This window comes from Hermetia illucens, chromosome 6, assembly GCF_905115235.1.
Source record: "Hermetia illucens chromosome 6, iHerIll2.2.curated.20191125, whole genome shotgun sequence".
Taxonomy (NCBI): Eukaryota; Metazoa; Arthropoda; class Insecta; order Diptera; family Stratiomyidae; genus Hermetia; species Hermetia illucens.
In genome coordinates this window covers 96093887-96114538 of record NC_051854.1, presented here as the reverse complement: position 1 = coordinate 96114538, position 20652 = coordinate 96093887, and the positions used below count along the sequence as shown (strand labels likewise).

At 43.3% G+C, this 20652-nt stretch overlaps 1 protein-coding gene and 1 long non-coding RNA gene across 6 annotated transcripts in view; one reads left to right on the top strand and one right to left on the bottom strand.

The window, feature by feature from the left end:
- LOC119658725 (protein doublesex) overlaps positions 1-5339 on the bottom strand; it is a 320120-nt gene extending 314781 nt beyond the window's left edge. For 2 of the 4 annotated variants that reach the window (XM_038066381.1, XM_038066382.1), the window contains exon 1: positions 4858-5339. The gene's annotated coding sequence lies outside the window, so the exon portion shown is untranslated. The remainder of the gene's footprint in view (positions 1-4857) is intronic. The other 2 variants (XM_038066383.1, XM_038066386.1) reach the window with 1 other exon arrangement.
- The window catches only part of LOC119658726, a 53104-nt gene continuing 36364 nt past the window's right edge, over positions 3913-20652 (top strand). For both annotated transcript variants that reach the window (XR_005250279.1, XR_005250280.1), the window contains exon 1: positions 3913-4303. This is a non-coding gene — a long non-coding RNA (uncharacterized LOC119658726). The remainder of the gene's footprint in view (positions 4304-20652) is intronic.

Below are 20652 nucleotides of genomic sequence, written 5' to 3'. Positions count from 1 at the left end.
TGATCATCCTATTTCTCTTAGGGGTGGTCAAAGGGTAGTATAGGTCCCAGGGCGAAACGTGGATTGGTACCCACGATGGAGCATAAAACCTGGGAAATGCCTCCTGAACTAACACCAACAGCTATACTACCAAACCCTATCTCCACCTCCACGTGGCGACCGCTGGGAGCTCTTTCTTAACGAAAAGCTGCAGACGGAGAAAGATGAAGGCGAGTCTCCCGCGCCTAAAAACGGGACAAATTGTACCAACTGGTACTCCAGGTTGGGGGTTAGGTAGGGCTGACAACCCTACACGGAAAACAACTTGTTACGAAGCCACAACAGGAACCTCGGACAGGACGGACTTTAAAACGACGGAGCCGGCAACGACAACGGATGAACGATTTGCGCATTTTCCCATGGAACGTGCGCTCCCCGAACAGAGATAAAGCTGATGACCAGCTAGCCGATACCCTGTCCCAATATAGGGCTGATGTAACAGCGTTACAAGAGATGCGATGGACAGGGACTGGTTTCCTGGAGAAGAGCCACTACACCATATATTATAGCGGTCATCCAATAAACCATGTGCTCGGAGTAGGTTTCTTAGTCAGCCAAAAAATGAAACCTGCTGTTATCGGCTTTGAAAACATAAGCGAACGGCTATTTACTCTGCGCTTGCAAGGCAAGTTTAGAAATATAAGCCTCATAAACGTTCACGCCCCTACAGAGGAGACTGCAGAGTCGGAGAAGGATACTTTCTACGAGGCAGTAGAACGAACCATCGAAGCCTGTCCCAGATATGATATAAAAATCATACTTGGGGATTTCAACAGCCAAGTAGGGAAGGAGCCAGTATTCAGGCGATACGTTGGCCCCCATAGCTTACACGAAAAAACAAATGATAACGGATTGCGGACTATTCAATTAACAGGGTCACACGAAATGGTTGTTGGAAGTACCTGGTTTGCGCGGAAAGCGGTCCACAAACATACGTGGGCCTCTCCAGACGGGACCACTTTCAACCAAATTGACCACGTGTTGATCGAACGCCGCCACCTCTCAGCCTTGATGAATGTCAGAACATATAGGGGGGCCAATATAGACTCGGATCACTATCCCGTTGGCATGGTGCTCCGAGCTCAAATAATAATACCACCTAGAATCCCCTCTGACAATCAGGTGAGAGTGAAAATTGAAGCCATTCACAACACAACCCTCCGCGACACCTATAAGAGGGAAATGGATGCCGCAATAACCGCAGTCAACAGAGGACCTGGAGATGAAGCATCAACAAATGATCTTCACAATCACCTGAAGAACGTAATCATAGATACGGCCACAAGCATACTTGGCCCCAGCCGCAAAAGGAGTCGGAACGGCTGGTTTGACGATGAATGTAAGCTAGCAACGGAACGGAAGAATGCCGCATACCGAGTAATGTTGCATTCTCAAAGAACGCGGGCACGCGCAGAGACTTATCACGAACTCCGTCGAGCGGAGAAGCGACTTCACAGACGGAAAAAGGAAGCCTGGGAGAACCAACAAGTCTGTGAATTAGAAAAGTACAGGGAGCAACCACACCAGGCGCGCAAGTTTTACCAACAAGTCAGCAGGATGAAGCCTTACACACCTCGATGCTCATCCTGCCGAGACAAAGAGGGAAATCTGATTTCCGACAGAATGGGCATATTAGAGCGATGGGTTGAGTACTTTGGCGAGCTACCGAACAACTAGAACATCGGCGAGTTGGAGGTTCCGCCAACTGAAGACGACGGACAAATACTGCCACCACCAAGTTTAGGAGAAACAGTCCGTGCAATTCATCGGCTAAAAAATCTTAAGTCGCCAGGAGCCGATGGAATTACAGCCGAATTGGTTAAATATGGAGGCGACCAGTTACACCAAGTGGTTCATCAACTTGTGCTCAAGGTATGGGACAGCGAATCAATGCCTGAGGATTGGCAGCGAGGCATTATCTGTCTCATACATAAAAAGGGAGATATCACACAGTGCAGCCATTATAGAGGTATCACGTTGCTGAGTACCATCTATAAGATATTCTCCACTATCTTGCTAGGCCGGATAGCCTCATACGCCCAGAACATCATTAGCCCATACCAAAGTGGCTTCACTCCAGGCAAATCAGCAATAGATCAGATTTTCTCTCTGCGGCAAGCGATGGAAAAACTGTTGGAATATGGACAACAGTTGCACCATCTGTTCATCGACTTTAAAGCCGCCTGTAATAGCATAGCCAGGGTAAAACTGTACACGGCCATGAGAGAATTCGGTATCCCGACGAAATTAATAAGACTGACTAGGCTGACCCTGACCAATGTGCGAGGCCAGATAAAAGCAGCAGGATCACTCTCAAGACCATTCGACATCAACAACAGTCTACGACAAGGGGATGCCCTATCATGCGTCCTCTTTAACCTGGCCCTCGAGAAGGTGATCCGTGATGCTGAGGTGAATGCAAGAGGTACGATCCTCTTCCAGTCCACCCAACTACTGGCCTATGCTGACGATAGCGACATCATGGGAAGAACCACCCGAGACGTACAAACTGCCTTCATCCAGATCGAGCAGGCGGCGATTGAGGCGAGATCTTGGGCTGCACATCAATGAAGGCAAGACAAAATATATGGTGGCAACGTCAGCACCGAAGACGAATCAACCAACAACATCAAACCGCACTGGTCAAGCACAAACACGAAGAAGAATAAGGATAGGAGAATACAACTTTGAGACCGTTGACAATTTCTCCTATCTAGGGTTGAAAATCACAACCGATAAAAACTACGATGATGAAATCTGCACACGGTTGTTGTCAGCCAACAGAGCCTATACCACCATAGGGTCAAAGCTCTTACTGTACAAGACTATGATCTTGCCGGTCCTCATGTATTCCTCGGAAACTGGGGTTCTTAACAAGAAAAATTGCGAAGTTTTGGCCGCGTTCGTGAGAAGAATCCTCCGAAGAATTTTTGGCCCCCTACATGAGGATGGACGATTCCGTAGCCTACACAATGACGAAATCTATGAGCGCTACCATGACCGTCCGGTTGTGGATAAAATCCGGCTCAATAGGTTACGGTGGGCGGGTCACTTAATCCGTATGGATGAAGATGATCCAGCCCGGAAAGTGTATAAGGGCAATAACTATGGTAGAAAAAGAAGACGAGGCAGACCCTGCCTAAGATGGAGCGATGGCGTAGGTCAGGACGCCAGACAGCTTTTAGGGATATCGAATTGGTGGACCTCGGCGCAAAACGGGGATGTCTGGAGTTCCTTATTAAGGCAGTCCTAGACCGGTTGTTGTGCCGTTGATGATGATTATGATTTCTCTTAGGTTCATCACAGATGGCCGACGAGGGGTTCGCCCCAAGAACACATTGTGCAGCCCAGTAGGGGAGGAGTGCGGTCATCTCGAGGAGAGTTGAAGTGACCAGTAGGGGAGGAGTGCGGTCATCTCGGGGAGAGTTGAAGTACATTTCATTAGCCAAAATTTTCTACCCTTAAATTTTTCATGGTCGTAGAGATAAGAGCGGGGTCGGAGGTGAAAATTGTACGGATTTCCTTTAATCTCCGTCTGACCATTAGATGTGTAGTAATACCGATTTTCGCATACAAATTCAGCATTTGAGTACTGATTCGCTGTACTGTACTTTTGAAGAAGTTTTCAGGTTCGAGTTTCCCTTGCTACATGACTACATTGATACTTGTTTGATTACTGGTTCAGAACAGCCAATCCTATCTCTAATTTCCTGAGTTCCTCTGCTTATATATGCTCCTACCCGCTTGATTTGAGTCAGAACTGCAATGCACGATTATTCGCGACACCCAGTGTATATTGCTAGTCTTAAGGAAAGATAATTATACAATCAATAGAAACCCTCTCGCATATATAATTGGAACTAGACTAGCGCGTGCAGCACCGGTAGCAGACATCCACTGGGGTGGCGGGCTGAAGGAGGTACAAGTCGTGCATTTATTTATAAAGTAATCAAAACTGTTGCTATTATTATTATTCCACGCTCTTCTTATCGCTGCGCTGCCCTCGACTAACAACGAGTCGAAAGCGGGCGCTGAACAGCGGCGGGCAGTTGCAATATTGCAACAAACTGTTGCTAAGTTGCTATTTGGCGAGCGTGCGAAATTTTTCGAAGTGTTCGCGGTACTCAATCGTGAAAGCTTAAGTCTCGAACCCGCAGGACTGAACACAAGCACCCAATACCAGCTCAATGTCCGCGTTCAGAGAAATCACCACAATTACAATTTGCACTTGGCTAATTGTTATAAATAATTACACATGACTGAGGTAAGTGTATAATTAACAATAATATGGTCATATCAGGTGGAGTGTGGCTTGCCTAACCGGCAGCGAGTACTCAAAGTGTCGAACAAGAGATATTAGATGCATCTTTAAAAGGATAGTGCAAAAGTTCGAGGGTTGTCATAGGTGAGCCATTGCGTGCGAAATAGGTAACCGTTTATTGCTAAACCAATAATTCCACAAAGAAGTGCATTCGATCCTTGCGCGAAAACGCCTCCAAGGAAGGGAATATTACTCTTACTAGGATTGCTGGGATCTAACATGGTTTAGGGCGCCCAATGTGGGTCAACTCGCTTTATAAGAACTGGCAACTCTTGGGGGAAATACGCGTGCAACAAAGTTGTCGCTAAACAGGTTCTAACTATTGGAAGGTAACGACGACTAAAGTAGCAAGGATGGTCAAACCAGAAGAACACCAGGTAACTGACGATAGCGACGGCGAGAGCTCGGTGAGCATAATAAGGCTACTTCGCTCGATTCAAGACAAACATCTCGTCGGTCTTGAGATTTTTCAGATGTTTGCTGCAACTAATGGATACCTTGGATCATGCCTACATGCTTTCGGTCCTATTCGATCCGTTTCTGCCACATAAATTGATAGCGAGAAATCTAAACTGTATCATAATGTGCTTTTTTCACTATGGCAAATGACTTGATTTCCGTTTTCACCAGATTCTGCAACTACCCCTCGATTGGCTTGAGATTAATTATGGACCAATTTCAATGAGCGTATCTCAAGCCTGATCAGATAAATTTTGGGAGCATGCAAATAGTAATAAAAGCACTATCTCAGGCTCTTTTCACATTTAAAACTTGGTCTTCCGACTTTCGCACGTTCTTTTTGTTTGGGTTCAAAGTTGTCAAGCTCGTTTTACACTTTCTTATCTATTATCAGAGACGCGAAACCGATTGGCTGTTAACTCGACATCGCGAAAAGTTGACCCATTAGCGCGTTCCGCAAACCGTTCGCCTTAGTAACGAAATCACTAGGAGACTGATGACTGACGGACTCGTACTGCTGCCGCAGAGCACATTGTAGCACGGCCTGAGTCCGGCTCAGAATTCATTTCTTCATGTCCGACATCGACAACGAAGTCAGTTGCATGTGTGCACACATGAGATAGAGGAGCATTGTTCGTAGGGTGCCAAGGACGCACCGGGTGGCGGTGCAGTGGGTGCATGCAAGTGCACCACCACTCGCAGTGTCGGGGAAGCGAATTGTTGCGAGCACTCTTAACAGTGCTAGTGCTCCGCTTTCCTACTCGGTTGGAATCAAAACAAACTGACTGGATTCGCACACGTGGAGTGGAGACAGCTGAAGTCGTTGGGGTTGGTTGTGGGAGCGATGGGGTGCAAGGTCTGCGAGGTCATTTGCAGCCAAGTTCATCGGGCAATTGCAGACGTGGCAGAAATTGTGACTATTACATTTCCGCACTTGTGTCAGGATTGCGTTGGATGCCGATCTGTCGTCATCTAATTAAAGTTGAGCGTTAGTGTATGCAACGGAATTGAACGGGGAGGATTACGCTCCTTTTGAATAATTTGCATTTTTTGCATAGGACGGGGTTGTCGCCAGCAAGCTTTCAATTTGCAAATATTGCGTACGTACATAAAAGATATTTTAGGCAAATCATCCCCTTGTAGCCGTTATAGATATTTTTTTGGAGACAGCAAAAATAGTAAATTACAAACATAACTTGGTTCGTTCTTGGGACTAATCTGTTAACAGTTTATTGAATTGATCATCTCTCTACCACTTCCACTCAGAATCCACAAATTTCAAGTCGAAAATTGCACTTTGCCAATCTTTTTTGTTCCTGTAACCTATTTAATCCTGTTCATTCAGGAAGAGTTCAATGTACATTACGACCTTGCCTTCGGACGCATCGATAACATGCATGACTTACCTTAGTATGGTCGAGTGAGCCAAACCTGAATAGGCATAGGTTTTAAGAAATGGAAGTTTATAAGAAACCCCTATGGAGAGATGCAGCTTATGACCAAAAGTGGAACCGATGGAAGATGGATATGGCTAAAGTGTTGTAACTCAGCTGATTTCAGCCGGCAAGTATACTATATTAATACTCATACACAAGCGTTGTTGAATAGAGTGACCACCAATAACGAAATTCAATTTGAAGACGAAGATTGAACCACTTTTGGCCTGGGAAATTATTCAGAATTATAATGCTGACACCGAGTGGTAGTGACCTTGAGAAGCCTGCCCCTGTCCTTAGTTTGACAAAATTATTAACTTGAGAAGTTACAGAGAAATGTTTAAGAAAACACTTGCACAAAACATTAATGACTTCGATGGGAATGCAGCAAACCAAACCAGGACAAAACAGATAATGGAAAACTATAGATACATAAGTTGAAAGAATGTAATCTAGACACTTCAAGATTTTTTTTTGCTTGGTTGTGTTACTTTAACTGGCCATATTTCAATTTCTTCGAGAATACTTTTGCCTTACATATGACCATTAACACATATTTACACATTCTTACTAACTTTATTTGAGAAGATTTCGGTGTGGAGGGTATTTCGGAGCCTAAGCTGTACATAGTGGCAGTCTTTTGATTTCTTTCAGATTTTTCGGTTGAATAGCTTCTGAGAATGAGTCTGTTAAAGAAATGATCAATTTCGACCCCCTGCACTCGGAACCTTCCCAACACCTGGAAACTAAACGCGGTTACGGAAAGTACTATTGGAGACCTTTTATTTGATACCTCGCATGACTATATATGGTGAAAAAAAAAATTTACACCCTCCTTTTGCCCCCATACATGCCCCCTTAAATTTGACATAAAGGAATGTAATTCACTGTATGCGTGAGCGTTCACACTTCCCACTTTCTCACCAAATTTAGTATCAATCGCTATAATAGTCTCCGAGAAAATAGCGTGTGACGGACAGACCGACAGACAGAGCTAGACTCCGTTGTAGATCTTACGTCCGCAAGTGATTCGCTGGTCAAGCGTCTACACTGGCATATTCGCGAAGAATACACGCATAACGGCCACCAGGTGGTATATATTAAATAAAGCACCCAGAACAATAAATCCTCACGTGAAGACACCAAGAGCACTTGATAAGGATATATTTCTGGAGGTATTGTAGTGGAACATCTAGTTTACTGGAAAGGCTATAGAAATAGCATCGCAACTGTCCCAACAGATATATCGAGTATGTGACGCTTCCATGCCAAGACGAGCATAGTCTCGGAAGTGCAACCTAACTACTGGTGTAACGCTGGAATAGCGAAGTGCCGTATGGGATGCTTGAAGGCCAGAAAGCAGAGTCAACACGGACGAAACAAGCCCGAGTATGAACAAATCTACCTCGAATATAAGCAGGAACGCAAAAAGTGGCAGTGATGGCTCACGAAAAGTAAAAATTGTTGCTTCAAGCGACTCAGTGATGAGGCAGACTCAGATCCATGGGGAGGAGCGTACAAGTCCGTTATGTCCGCAATAAAAGGCAAAAGGTCCTCTCCTATTATGTACCCTAGATTATTGCGGGAGATAGTTTCGACATTGTTCCCCCAACATCTGGCAACAATCTTCCCAATGAGCGCCGAAGACGTACCTCCAGTAACCATAGACGAAGTCTTGGACGCAATGAAAAGGGTCCGGGATACCGCAGTCCCCGGCATTGATCGAATCCTCAACAAGGCACTGAAACTGGCAATGAGAAGAAGGGTCCTAAAAGAAGGGTCCTTTCGGAAGCCTCGATCAGCGTTCGATGCTACAAAAGTGGTTTTTGAGCTAACCAGAAAAGCCTACGACGAAATACTGCGCACCAGCGACTCTTGACATAAAGAACGCGTTCAATTCTGATGGAACCATGTTATCGAAGCACTCATCGCGGCACAAACACCAAAATATATATTAAATATATTCTTCGACTGCTTCCGATAGCGGAAGCTAATTTATGATTCAGACAAAGTGTGGAAGATGATGTAATAATCGCAGGAGTTCCGTAGGGGTCTGTTCTGGGCCCTCTGCTATGGAACTTAATGTATAATGGCGTTTTATGGCGCTCCCACTAGCTAAAAAAGCCAATGTCGTCGGATTCACAGATGACGTTGGAGTAGTCATAACATCCAATCACCCCGACGAAGTACAGATATATGCGAAAGAGACTATATGGACGATCAAGCCTTGGCTCAAAAACCGCGGGCTGGAGCTTGCCGAACACAAGACGGAGTTGGTGCTCTCTATGGATCGGCGGACACAGAAAACTGTGGCAATTTGCATCGGGGCGCACGTTGTTAGCTCTCAGTCATCGCTGAAACATCTGGGAGTAACATTCAACTCCAAGCTGAGGTTTAAACCCCACTTAAAGCTAACTGGGCAGAAACCGGCGACTGTCAGATCAACACTGGCAATAACGCTTCCAAATGTTGGCGATCCGAAACACAGTCGACGATTACTCTTATTGCGAGTCGTCAGCTTCGTCGTGTCGTTCTATACGCGCACGAGTGTGAGCATCGGCGATAAAAATCGGAGAAAATCGCAGGCAGCTTCGAACTGCATGTCGGTTAAGCGCTCTCCGAAGATGTTGCGTCCACCAAACAACATCTTATGAGGCAGCAAGCGTGACTACGGGGATGATCCCGGTGGATATTCTAACCGATGAAGCAAGTCGTCTGTACGAGAATCACGAAGCTAACCTAAACAAGCAAACTGAGCGTATGCGGTCACTGACTGCAAGGCAAACAGCATGGGACCAGGCAGAGAATGATAGGTGGACACACAGAATTATCCCAGATATAAGTACGTGGACTATGTGGAACCACGGTAAGACGAGTTACGATCTGACTCAGTTCTTAACCAGACATGGTGGATACAGGAATTACCTCTATAGGTTCGGTGTAGATCAATCGCCCGAGTGTCCTACGTGTGAAGGTGCAGCCGAAAATGCAGAACATGTTTTCTTCGCCTGCTCAAGATTTAAAAGCTCAGGGAGAAAGTTTGAAACAGAGCTAAATGTACGTTCGACGGTGAAAAATATGATAAAGTGCATGGCGCAATCAAATACAGCATGGGACGCAGTAGTTGCAGTGGTGAAACGGATAAATATAGATAGCAGAAGCGTATCGGAAACATTGAAGGGAAGCTACTGCAATTAACGCCACGTAAAGTGCTAGATGCTCGTTTAGCTAACAGCTAAGAACTGAAACCCCCCTCCCCCCTGCGCGAAGCAATACCAGAACAGTGGTCCCACGGGGAGAGTGTGGAGAAAATATGGGAGGTTTTAGTCGGTAGGAGTTCGGCATGCGTATGCTAGACTTCAGATGGGTATCCATGATGGATTTCTCCAGTCAAAAAAGAAAGAAAAACACAGACAGACGGACAGACAGACAAAGAGTAAATTGATTTTAATAAGGTTTTATTTTAGTTGTTTTACACAAAACCTTAAAAAACGGTACAAGTGGGTATCATCATCATCCCCAAGGACGTAACAATCGGTATCCTCGCCTTAATAAGGAACTCTAGACACCCCGGTTTAGCGCCGAAGTCCCCCAATTCCATATCCCTAATGTCTGGCGACTTGGCCTACGCTATCGTTCCATCTCAGCCAGGGTCTGCCCCGTCTTCTCTTATTACCATTGATATTGCCCTTACAGACTTTTCAGGCGGATTTTATCCACAACCAGACTTTCATGGTATCGCTCATAGATTTCGTCGTTACGGAATCGCCCATGTAAGAGGCCCAAAATTCTTCGGAGGATTCTTTTCTCTAGCGCGGCCAAAAGTTTTCAAGTTTTCTTGCTAAGAACCCAGGTGTCTGAAAAATACATGAGGACTATCAAGATCATTGTCGGTTTTGACCCTATGGTGAGACGTTTTGAGCGGAACAGTTTTTATAAGCTCAAATAGGTTCTGTTGGCTGCCAATAGATGCGCGGATGTCATCGTCATAGCTGTTATCGGTTGTGATTTTCGACTATACATTGGAGAAATTTTCAAAGGTTTCAAAGTTGTAGTCTTCTATCTCCATTCTTCTCGTTTGATTAATGCGATTTGATGTGGTTGGTTGGTGCAGACGTTCCCATCATATATTTCGTCTTGCTTGCATTCATGAGCAGCCCAAGATCTCGCCCCCTGTTCGATCTGAATGAAGACAGTTTGTACGTCTCGGATTGTTCTGTGTCTGTGAAGTCGATGAAAAGATGATATAACTAATGTCTATATTCCAACAGTTTTTCCATCGCTTGCCGCACAGAGAAAATCTGAGTTGTTGCTGATTTGTATGAAGCCTCTTTGGTATGGGCCAATGATGTTATGAACGTATTTTTATGTATGAGCATAAGTTGATGAACCGCTGGGTGTTGGTTCTCCCAGGCTTCATTTTTCCGTGTGTGAAGTTGCTTCTCCGCTCGCCGGAGTTCGTGATAAGTCTCCGCACGTGCCCGCGTCCTTTGAGAATGCAACACTACTCGATATGCAGCATTCTTCCGTTCCGTTGCTAGCTTACATTCATCGTCGAACCAGCCGTTTCGACTTATTCTGGGGATAACGTTCTTCAGGTGATTGTGAATATCATTTGTTGACGTTTCCATACTCTGAGTTGGACATGCACGCTTTGAACTCCTTAGCGAATATGGGCGGTCTAGATTTCACGGCGAACTTAAGGACTCTGTCTGGAATTTCTTCCAGGCCCGAAGGTTTGTTGTCACCTATTCTACTGCAGATCTCCAACAGCTCGTCTGTCGTTACTGGCCGAATCCCAGGTGGGAGTGTCTCCAGACGCTGGTTGGCGCTCTTTTTCACTTCGAAGTATAACAATAAACCCACGTGTCATCCATTGTTGCCCTGAATTATTAATTCGCGGTTGTTTTTGCTCCACTGCGAGCAAACGCGACACCCACTTGGAAAAATTTTTTTCACATCCTTTCATATCTTCACAATCTTACCTATGTCCTCCAATCTCGCTTTATGATCGGTCACAACGATTTTTAGGACTTTTCGAATGTTTTCGGGTACAGCTACCTCAATTGCGCTGCCTGGGCGCCCTGCGTCTTCGGTAGATGTTTGAGCACGTTTGAAGTCCACATGTTATCGGCAAATGATTGCTTTGAATAGACACTTTTCTGGGTAACAATTTTTGAACCATTTTTCAGCTTGGATGGTATTTTTTCCATTAAAAACACTGTTTGATTAACACGCGAAATTCGAAATCGTTTAAACTAACACTACTGGTACCACTTAGCCTTCAATATCTCAAGAACTTCTAAACCGAACGCCATGAAGTTTTCACGCCTACCTTCTAAAAGTTGGTTCTACCGAAAAACATGGTAGTATGGTAATTGCGACGCAATATTTGTGTTAGTCTCGGGACTTAATGACCCATATATATCGTTTAGTGTTCTAAAGATGACAGATGAAGGGTCAGGGTAACTAGTGAAGGTGAGTTTTTTTTTAAGCACAGAGAGTGAGTGAACTTATTTTGAATTGCTTCAATTGCGTGACAATGTTGTCTTAATTTAATAAAATAATTTAAGTAAAATGAAATTCAATAAAATTTAATAGAATAATTTAATTAAAATAAAATTTAGTAAAATAATTTAAATAAAAATATTAAAATAATAGCAACTAGTGCATAAATTCTATAGAGGAATATAGAGCAATGAAATCAAGATGATCATGGGCTTATTGAGATTTAAGTTTAGATCGAGGAATATTAAAAATTTTGCATTGGGTCATACGGAGTGGATAAGATAGGAGAACAAAACTATGAGAGAGAGACACACAGGGAACTAAACAGTAAGGAAGATTATCCAGAATATCATAATATGTAAATACAGCCTGGTTGCATTACAAATTCTGTAACAGACAGCCTGGTTGTATTACAGATTCTGTAACGGACAATTTTTATCAGTAGCGGATAAAAAGTTATTAAGAGCCACAAAGTCAGCGCGGTCGAAGTAGACTCCAGAGGCCCGCGGGAACACCAGTTTCAAGAGGAGGACGATTGATCCTCAATATCGCTCAACAATACTCCTCTGTGGTGTATCACCAGGAAGTGAAGCAATGTCCTTCTAAGTAACTTTCGATAAAACCAAACCCAGGTGGCAATTGCTGTAATTGCGTAGAACAATTGGTGGTGAAAGATTTACAATAGAGACCCATGCTTCTCAGCGACAATTACGGAAACTTCTCCTTCAACCTTAATAATATCGTCAAGGAGTGTTGCACTGCGTCCTAAAAAAGTATTGAACCCTCTATTGTATGTGATTTAAACCAATAACATACAGAAACTTTTTTATGTTCCCTCCAAGTGTTTCAACTTGGCATCTGGTACGCGTATTAAGTATTCTTCCAGGTGCCTGAACTTACTTTGCGTATGTCCCAGAACATGTGTGAAGGTTTTATTACTTTCCTCACAGAATCTACAGACAATGTCCTCAAATACCCCCAGCTTCCTCAGATAATAGTTCTGCCTGCAATGAGCAGTCAATATTCCCACTGTGATCCGGAGGTGCTTCTAAAAAAAATCTTTCTGGCCCTTGGATTCGTACATCCCTATAGAAACGCTGGACTGTTCCATTCCTGGTAATTTAGTTCGCACAATAAATAACGTTCCCTTAGCCGATCCTTTTGAGTTTTCAATGTCGTAGCCATGAACCCATTTCCGACCACACAGAATGGCTCTGGCCAGTATAGCGGCGTTACTGCTCTTTTCGTGGCTTGCTCGATCAATTTTATTGCCTTCTAACCCAATGTGGGTTAACGCAGAGTATCCGGACCTTACTGAACGCGCCGAGCATGTTTAGTCTGTTAAGGCATTTCCATACGAGTTTGAAATTTACCTAGTAGGACCTGAGTGCTTTAACAGCCGCTTGTCAGAATAGCAATGTTCTGCCCCACATAGTTCCTTTCGACGTTAAATGAGGTGCATCTTTCTATGCCGTATATTTCCGCCATAAATATGGTGGTATGCTCATGCTTTGGTTCCAAGTGCGTTTTCTTCGGACCAATGACCCTAGCACCTCCTTTGACCTTGGCCGACACTAACTTTTTTCGATCGCTGTGAAGAACCGAATATCCATTCAGTAGGTCAAGATCAAAAAATCTATAGTTGAACTAGGTCTCCGAGATACAAATGACCTCGGGTCCCGCAGTTATAGCAGAAAGGCAAAGGTTAAGTAGCTCGATAGGACTGCGAAATAAAAACTTCAGGAATCTGATTATAGTTGTTATGATGACAGGTTAATAGTGAATTCTAGTTTTCGTAGTGGTAAATATTGCTGATGTCCTCAATCACAAAGTTCTAAGCAATAAATTCATATTGGGAATATAAGAAGATCGATTTTCACGGCAATTATTTGAATGAGTTGGTCTATTTTCTTGATTTGAATCAATCACAATTGTTGAATTGGTGCAACAAAGTATGAACCATCAAATATGTTGTGTCCTCCCTCGAAATATTAACCGATGGAGTCAACGAAATTCGCGAGGTGTATATCAGAGAGATCGATTTATAATATATTACCTATTATAATTATGTATAATATTAATTTTGCGTGTCTCCAACGCAGCATGCGCCGTTCTGCTTGTCCCAATAAATTATACAAATTGTTTCTCGCAGATATAACATACTTGAAGCACCATTTCGCTTTTTGAATTTGGTATTTTTTCGTAGCAAAGCATTTGAAAAAATATCCCTGGAAATATTTTCAGTTCAAATTGTATAGGTACATCGCATCTACATCTAATCACATAAATCATTTGCAAACTTGTTTAATCAAATTATAATTCTATTTCCTTGTCATTCCGCGAGCAGCAGTAGCGATAGCTGAACGGTTTCAATTGCATAGCACTTGCTGCAGTTCTCTTTTGCTTTGTCGCCAATGAAGTGAAGTCATTTTAGTCAATTAATTATTTTCTAATTAGCCTTTTTGAGGTTCGATAAAAAGCTATTGACGCAAACTCGTCATGTTTAATCGGGCGAACATTTTAGTCTTCGTAAATTGAAATTATTTTAAGTTAAAGGCAATGTTTCATTGCATACCATCATTAAATTAAAGTATTACAAACCAAAAACAATTGTAAAGGACAAATTAAGGAATTCCAAATCAATTAAAATTATTATACTTTGTTTTCAATAAAAATATTTAATGAATACTATATAACGTTTATCTATGGGTGCGTCTATATATATTTGTGTGTATCATATTTATATTTATTATTTAAACATTTTTAATTTTACTTGTTTGTTAATAACTTATACAAATAGTAATATAAATCTATCAATTCCGATTTTAAAGACAAATCTTGGCTTCCATTCCATTTTAAATAAAATAGTAATCATAATTATAAATTATACAAGATGTAGAACTTGTTTTATAATTTTTTCTTTCGTCATAAAAAAATAGTAAACCGTTTTGATTCAATTTGAATATTAAATTTAACTTAAAAACGCTCTCCAGGTAATGATGCAATACACAGAAAAGATTGTAGATAAGTATCAATAACACGAAGATAACAACATAGTAATAGAATTCAATTCATCTTTTGATATGTAATAATTTATCTATATCGTTGGCACGTTTTGAACAGATGGCTAGACAGTTCTGCTGGTGAGGTTCATCACTTCAGACAATGAGGCACTACTGCCATGCCAACCACCCGTACCGCTATGGAAGTTCCACTGCACCGCGAACAGCGCAACTACCACGCGTTTAGAGACCAACTCGAAATGGATTATTCTTGTGCATTTGAATCTATGTCCATAGTATTGTTTTACTGTTGCAATAAAAGATTTGAGTTAGATAGGATTTTAATATGTTGAAATGTCGGGAGTAGGCTTTGCTTTGCTCTTGCTGCATTTTCCAACATGCCTTTGGGGAGTATTATTTTCAAGGTTTTGAGTCCAAAATAAATTAACAATAAATTATGCTTGATAGAGTGAAAAAAATTAATACGCGGACCTTTTACATTTGAAATTATGGACGGAATCTCGTATAGTGAGACACTGGCTCAAAATAGGTAGGTTTCAATGCGCCAATTATTCTAAACAAAAAACTCCCAAAGATATCGCAAGTAGTCTAATAAATCCTGATCATTTTTCTGAAAGGTTATAATTAGCACCTATGTTAATTCGAAATAGAAAAACCAGTAATCGTAACCTACTAATCAGACATTAGTCTAAATCTACCAAAACCCAATTACTGGGATAACTTAACTGACAATTCTAAGTTATCATAGCATTAAGTATCTCAAGAGCGCAAAGCTGAATCCAATTTTCGCGAATACATTGAAGATAGGAACTAGCACAACAGGGGCCTTTCTATAAAAACAAATATGGGGCAGTGCCTAGCGGCTCGTTAGGTGTTCGAGACGAGACTCCTTTGGAGCGTACTGTGAGGAACTGGAAGGCGAAAAAGAGACTTCAAGGCTGTGCAGAGTCCTCAAAAGGGATGAGTCAGCCAAGTTGGATTCTCTAAGAAAACCCGACGGTACTTTCACGAGCTCCAGACTGGACTCAGTACAGACCCTCCTGGAAGTACACCACCCGGGAGAACGGGTGAGAGAAGTGGTAGGGGGAGAGTTGACGGTTCTTGCAACCCCTTCAACACGCAAGCGTTGCAAGGGGAACTGGAACACTGCGAAAGCGGTTGTTACCCATGAAAGGGCGAGAGCTGCCATACAGTCCTTTGAACATTTCAAAGCACCTGGCATGGATAACATCTATCCGGCAATGCTAAAGGAGGGTATGGAGCATTTAGAGCGACCTCTAAGAAATATTTTTCGAGGATGTCTTGCTCTGGGCTACGTGTCTTCTTCTTGGCAACAGGTTAAGGTAGTTTTCATACCGAAACCTGGGAAAGATGACTATTCTAATCCAAAGAACTTCAGGCAGATCAGCTTGACTTCATTCTTGCTGAAAGGTTTGGAGAGACTGGTGGAGCGTCACATTCGTGGAAACGCACTTAGGTCACACCCACTTAGTGAAAACCAACAACTCTTCATTCTTTGGTCACAAAGATAGAGGATGCAACTTTGAATGGTGAGTACGCGATGGGGGTGTTCGTGGACATTGAAGGGGCTTTTGACTGTGCGCCTTTTCAAAAACTTTGTGATGCTGCCAGAGCGCATAGTATTGATGATGCTTTAATTAAGTGGATCCATGCTATGCTAACGCAAAGATTGCTGTGCGCTGAGGTAAGGGTCGATCGCTACCTGACTACGGAAGCAACGAAGGGCTGCCCCCATGGAGGTGTGCTTTCGCCACTTCTGTGGAGTGTGCTGATCGACTCACTGCTATGTGAACTACAAAATTTGCCAATACACGCTCAAGCTTATGCTGATGACGTGGATGTACTTGCTGTTGATCGGGATCTTGGAACGGTGTGTAGGAATATGCAACGTGCCGTTGATTTGATAGACAGCTGGTGGTCTGTCAGTTAATCCAAATAAAACCACAATGGTTTTATTCACAAAAAGGAGAAAACTGGATGAACTTTGTCTCCCTGAGATGAGGGGTACTACCCTTCAACTGTCCGAAGAAGTGAAATATCTGGATGTCACTCTAGATAAGAACTTCTTTGGAACAAACATGTAGAGTTAAAGATGAAACGAGTTCTCACAGCTTATGGGCTATGCAGACGGACCTTTGCCTCGACATGAGGACTCAGGCCTCATGTGGTAATGTGGATATACGTTGCCATCATTAGGCCGATGTTCGTATATGCATCCGTAGTGTGGTGGGTTAAGGTGAGACAAAAAGGTTTTCACCGTAAACTAGCCGCACTGTCACACTGTCGCACAGTCAAGCTGCGCTGAGGGGATTGAGCAGTCCTTTGATTACCTCGAAAATCGTTCAGGAATGCAGAAACCGTTTGAACTCTATGTCTAGATTCGATACGGTGGAACTACTCTGGGTACCTGGTCACTGTGGCATAGAGGCAAATGAAATCTCGGACGCTTTAGCGAAAGAGGGGTCAATCTTCCCTATTCCGGGACCGGAGGTGTATTATGGGCATTCTGACAGGCCATAATTCACTAGCTGGGCATATGTTCAGAATAGGAATTACCGAAGATGATACGTGTCCCTCCTGTAATGGGGAAGCGGAATCTACGGAGCATTTCCTATGTGAATGCCCCGCCTATGGACGCATCAGGCATCAAATCTTTGGTGCCGATGTCCTCCAATTGCGACGGGTAGCATCACATCCACTAACGGAAATCCTGCGATACGTTAACAAATCCGGAATATTCCGTTAGACGGGGGAGGCGAGTACAATGGGCCAACACGGCCTGAGTGCTCAGAAGCTGTAGCTTCTCCCCCACCATACACACACATACCTAGCGGAAACATACTTCTCCTACTCGAGTGCAAAAAGCAGGGCGCACCTTGAATTTCATTAAAAGAATATTAATTAATGGAATTCTTGGTATTGAATAGGCCAGAAGAGTGGAATTTCTTTTTCGGGTTTTGTTTTTATCATTTTATTCGATAGCCCGAAAGTTGATCTAATCCAAAATGGTGTTGGATGCTAAGGTAGTCATCCAAATCCTGACGTTAATCGAGGACGGAAAAAATTATGGTTACGCGACAGCACTCTCGGCAGGAGATCAAGAGGTACGGAAAGATTGGCAGCTACTTGCGGAGGTCGGGATTAGGGTGGCCGAAAGCAACAAACCTATGGAGCCGGTTGTAGGCTTCGTGTCGTTTCATACGTAGCTGACTAGTTGAATTCAATCTGCACCCTAATCCAGACTTTTGTTTGAGAATCGAGGGATTCCTAAATCCACTATGCACTTGATGGCGGACCGGACCAGGTGGAAAGCAACATACCTACATGTGCGAACCACGGACCCCTCATTCTTGGGCAAGCACCCACCAGTTGCAAAAAGTATATGATTGCTTCCAGGGCAGAGGCAACTCATCATTACATCATTGCCATCATTTCATCTCAGACAGGGTCTGCCTCGTCTTCTTTTTCTACCATAGATATTGCCCTTATAGATTTTCCGGGCTGGCTCATCCTCACCCATACGGATTAAGTGACCGCCCACCGTAACCTATTGAGCCGGATTTTATCCACAACCAGCCGGCCATGGTATCGCTCATAAATTTCATCGTGATGTAGGTTGCGGAACCGCCCATCCTCATGTAGGAAGCCAAAAATTCTTCGGAGGATTCTTCCCTTGAACGCAGCCAAGAGTTTGCAATTTTTCTTGCTAAGAAGCCGTTTGCGAGGAATGCATGACGACTGGCAAGATCATAGTCTTGTACAGTAATACCTCTGACCCTATGGTGAAACGTTTCGAGCGGAACAGTTTCTGTGAGCTGAAATAGGCTCTGTTGCGAGGATTTCATCATCGTAGCTGTTAACGGTTGTGATTTTCAACCCTAGATAGGAGAAATTATCAACGGTCTCAAAGTTGTAATCTCCTATCTTTATTATTCTCGTTTGACTAGTGCGATTTGATATCGCTGGTTGTCGATGTCAATATTGTCACCATAGTACTTGGGTGGACTTGAAGAGGATGGTGCCTCCTTCATTTACCTACGCATCACGGATCACCTTTTCCGGGACCGGTACCGCATCCCCTTGTCTTAGCAGAATCCTGTTGTTGTTGATGTTGAATGATCTCGAGAGTGATTCTGCTGCTCTTATCTGGCCTGACACATTGGTCAGGCTCAGCCTAGTCGCTCTTATCAATTTCTTCGGGACACCGAATTCTCTCATGGCTGTGTACAGTTTTACCCTATCATAGGCGACCTTAAAATCGATGAAAAGGTGGTACACCTGACGTCCATATTCCAATAGTTTTTCCATGGCTTGCCGTAAAAAGAAAACCCGATACCTTGCTGATTTGCCTTGATGGTACTCAGCAACGTAATACCTCAAAAATTGCTGCACTACGTGATATCTCCCTTTTTATGTATGACACAGATAATGCCTCGTTACCAACCGTCAGGCATTGATTGGCTGTCTCACACCTTGAACATCAGTTGATGGACCGCTTGGTGTAGTTGGTTGAGTCCATATTTAACCAATTCTGTTGTAATTGCATTGGCTCTTGGCGACTTAAGGTTCTTAAGCTAATGAATTGCACGGACTGTTTCTTCTATACTTAGTGGTTGCAGCATTTGCCTGTCATTTGGGAGGACTGTCAACTTGTCGATGTTCTGGTGAGCAGTTCATCAAAATATACAATCCATCGGAAATATGATTTCCCTCTTTGTCTTGACAGGATGAGCATCGAGGCGTATTAGGCTTCATCCTGTTGACTTGCGAATGCAACATTACTCGGTATGAAGCATTCTCCAGTTCCGTTGCTAGCTTACATTCATCGTCGAACCAGCCTTTCCAACGGTTTTTGCTACTGGGGCCAAGTATGTTTGTGGCCGAATCAATGATAACGTTCTTCTGGTGATTGTGAAGATCATCCGTTGATGTTTCATCTCCATTTCCCCTTATAGGTATTACGGAGGGCTGTGTTGGGGATGGCTTCAATGTTAACTCTCACCAGATTGTCAGAGGGGATTAAAGGTGTGATTTGAGTGCAGAGCATCATGCCAACCTGATAGTGATTCTAATCTATATTGGCACCCCCTATATGTTCTGATATTCATCAAGGCTGAGAGGTGGTGGCGTTTATTGTTGGACCACTTTCCGCGCAAACCAGGTACTTCCAACAACCATTTCGTGTAACACTGCTAATTGAATAATCCGCAGTTTGCTATCATTGGTATCCTTATGTAAGCTATAGGAGCCAACATATCGCCTGAATACGGGCTTCGTCCTTATTTGGCTGTTAAAATTTGGAAGTATCGTTTTGATATCAAACCTTCGAGTGTTCCTTCTACTGCAACGTAGATGGTACCCTTCACCGACTCTGCAGTCTCCTCTGTAAGTGGGGTGAACGTTAATGAGGTTTATATTTCTAAATTTGCCTCGCAAGTGAAGAGTTCATAGCCGTTCGCTTATGTTTTCAAAGCCGATCGCAGCAGGTTTTATTTTTTGGCTGGCTAAGAAACCTACTCCGAACATATGGTCTACTGGATGGTCATTATAAGATATGGTGTAGTGGCTCTGCTCCAGGAAACCAGTCCCTGTTCAACGCATCTCCTGCAATGCTATTATATCAGCCCTATATTGAGACAGGGTATCGGCTAGCTACTTCGCAGCTCCTTCTCTGTACAGGGAGAGAATGAGAAAATGCGCAAATAGTTTTTCCGTTATCGTTGAAGGGCTTTTTTTTATTTTCCAAGTTTTGCTCGCTTTCTGTTGTGTTGCGGTGATTTTCAGATCCGGTGTGGACCCACGTATCGGTACAGACACGTTAATTTTGCATGATGACGCGTGAAGA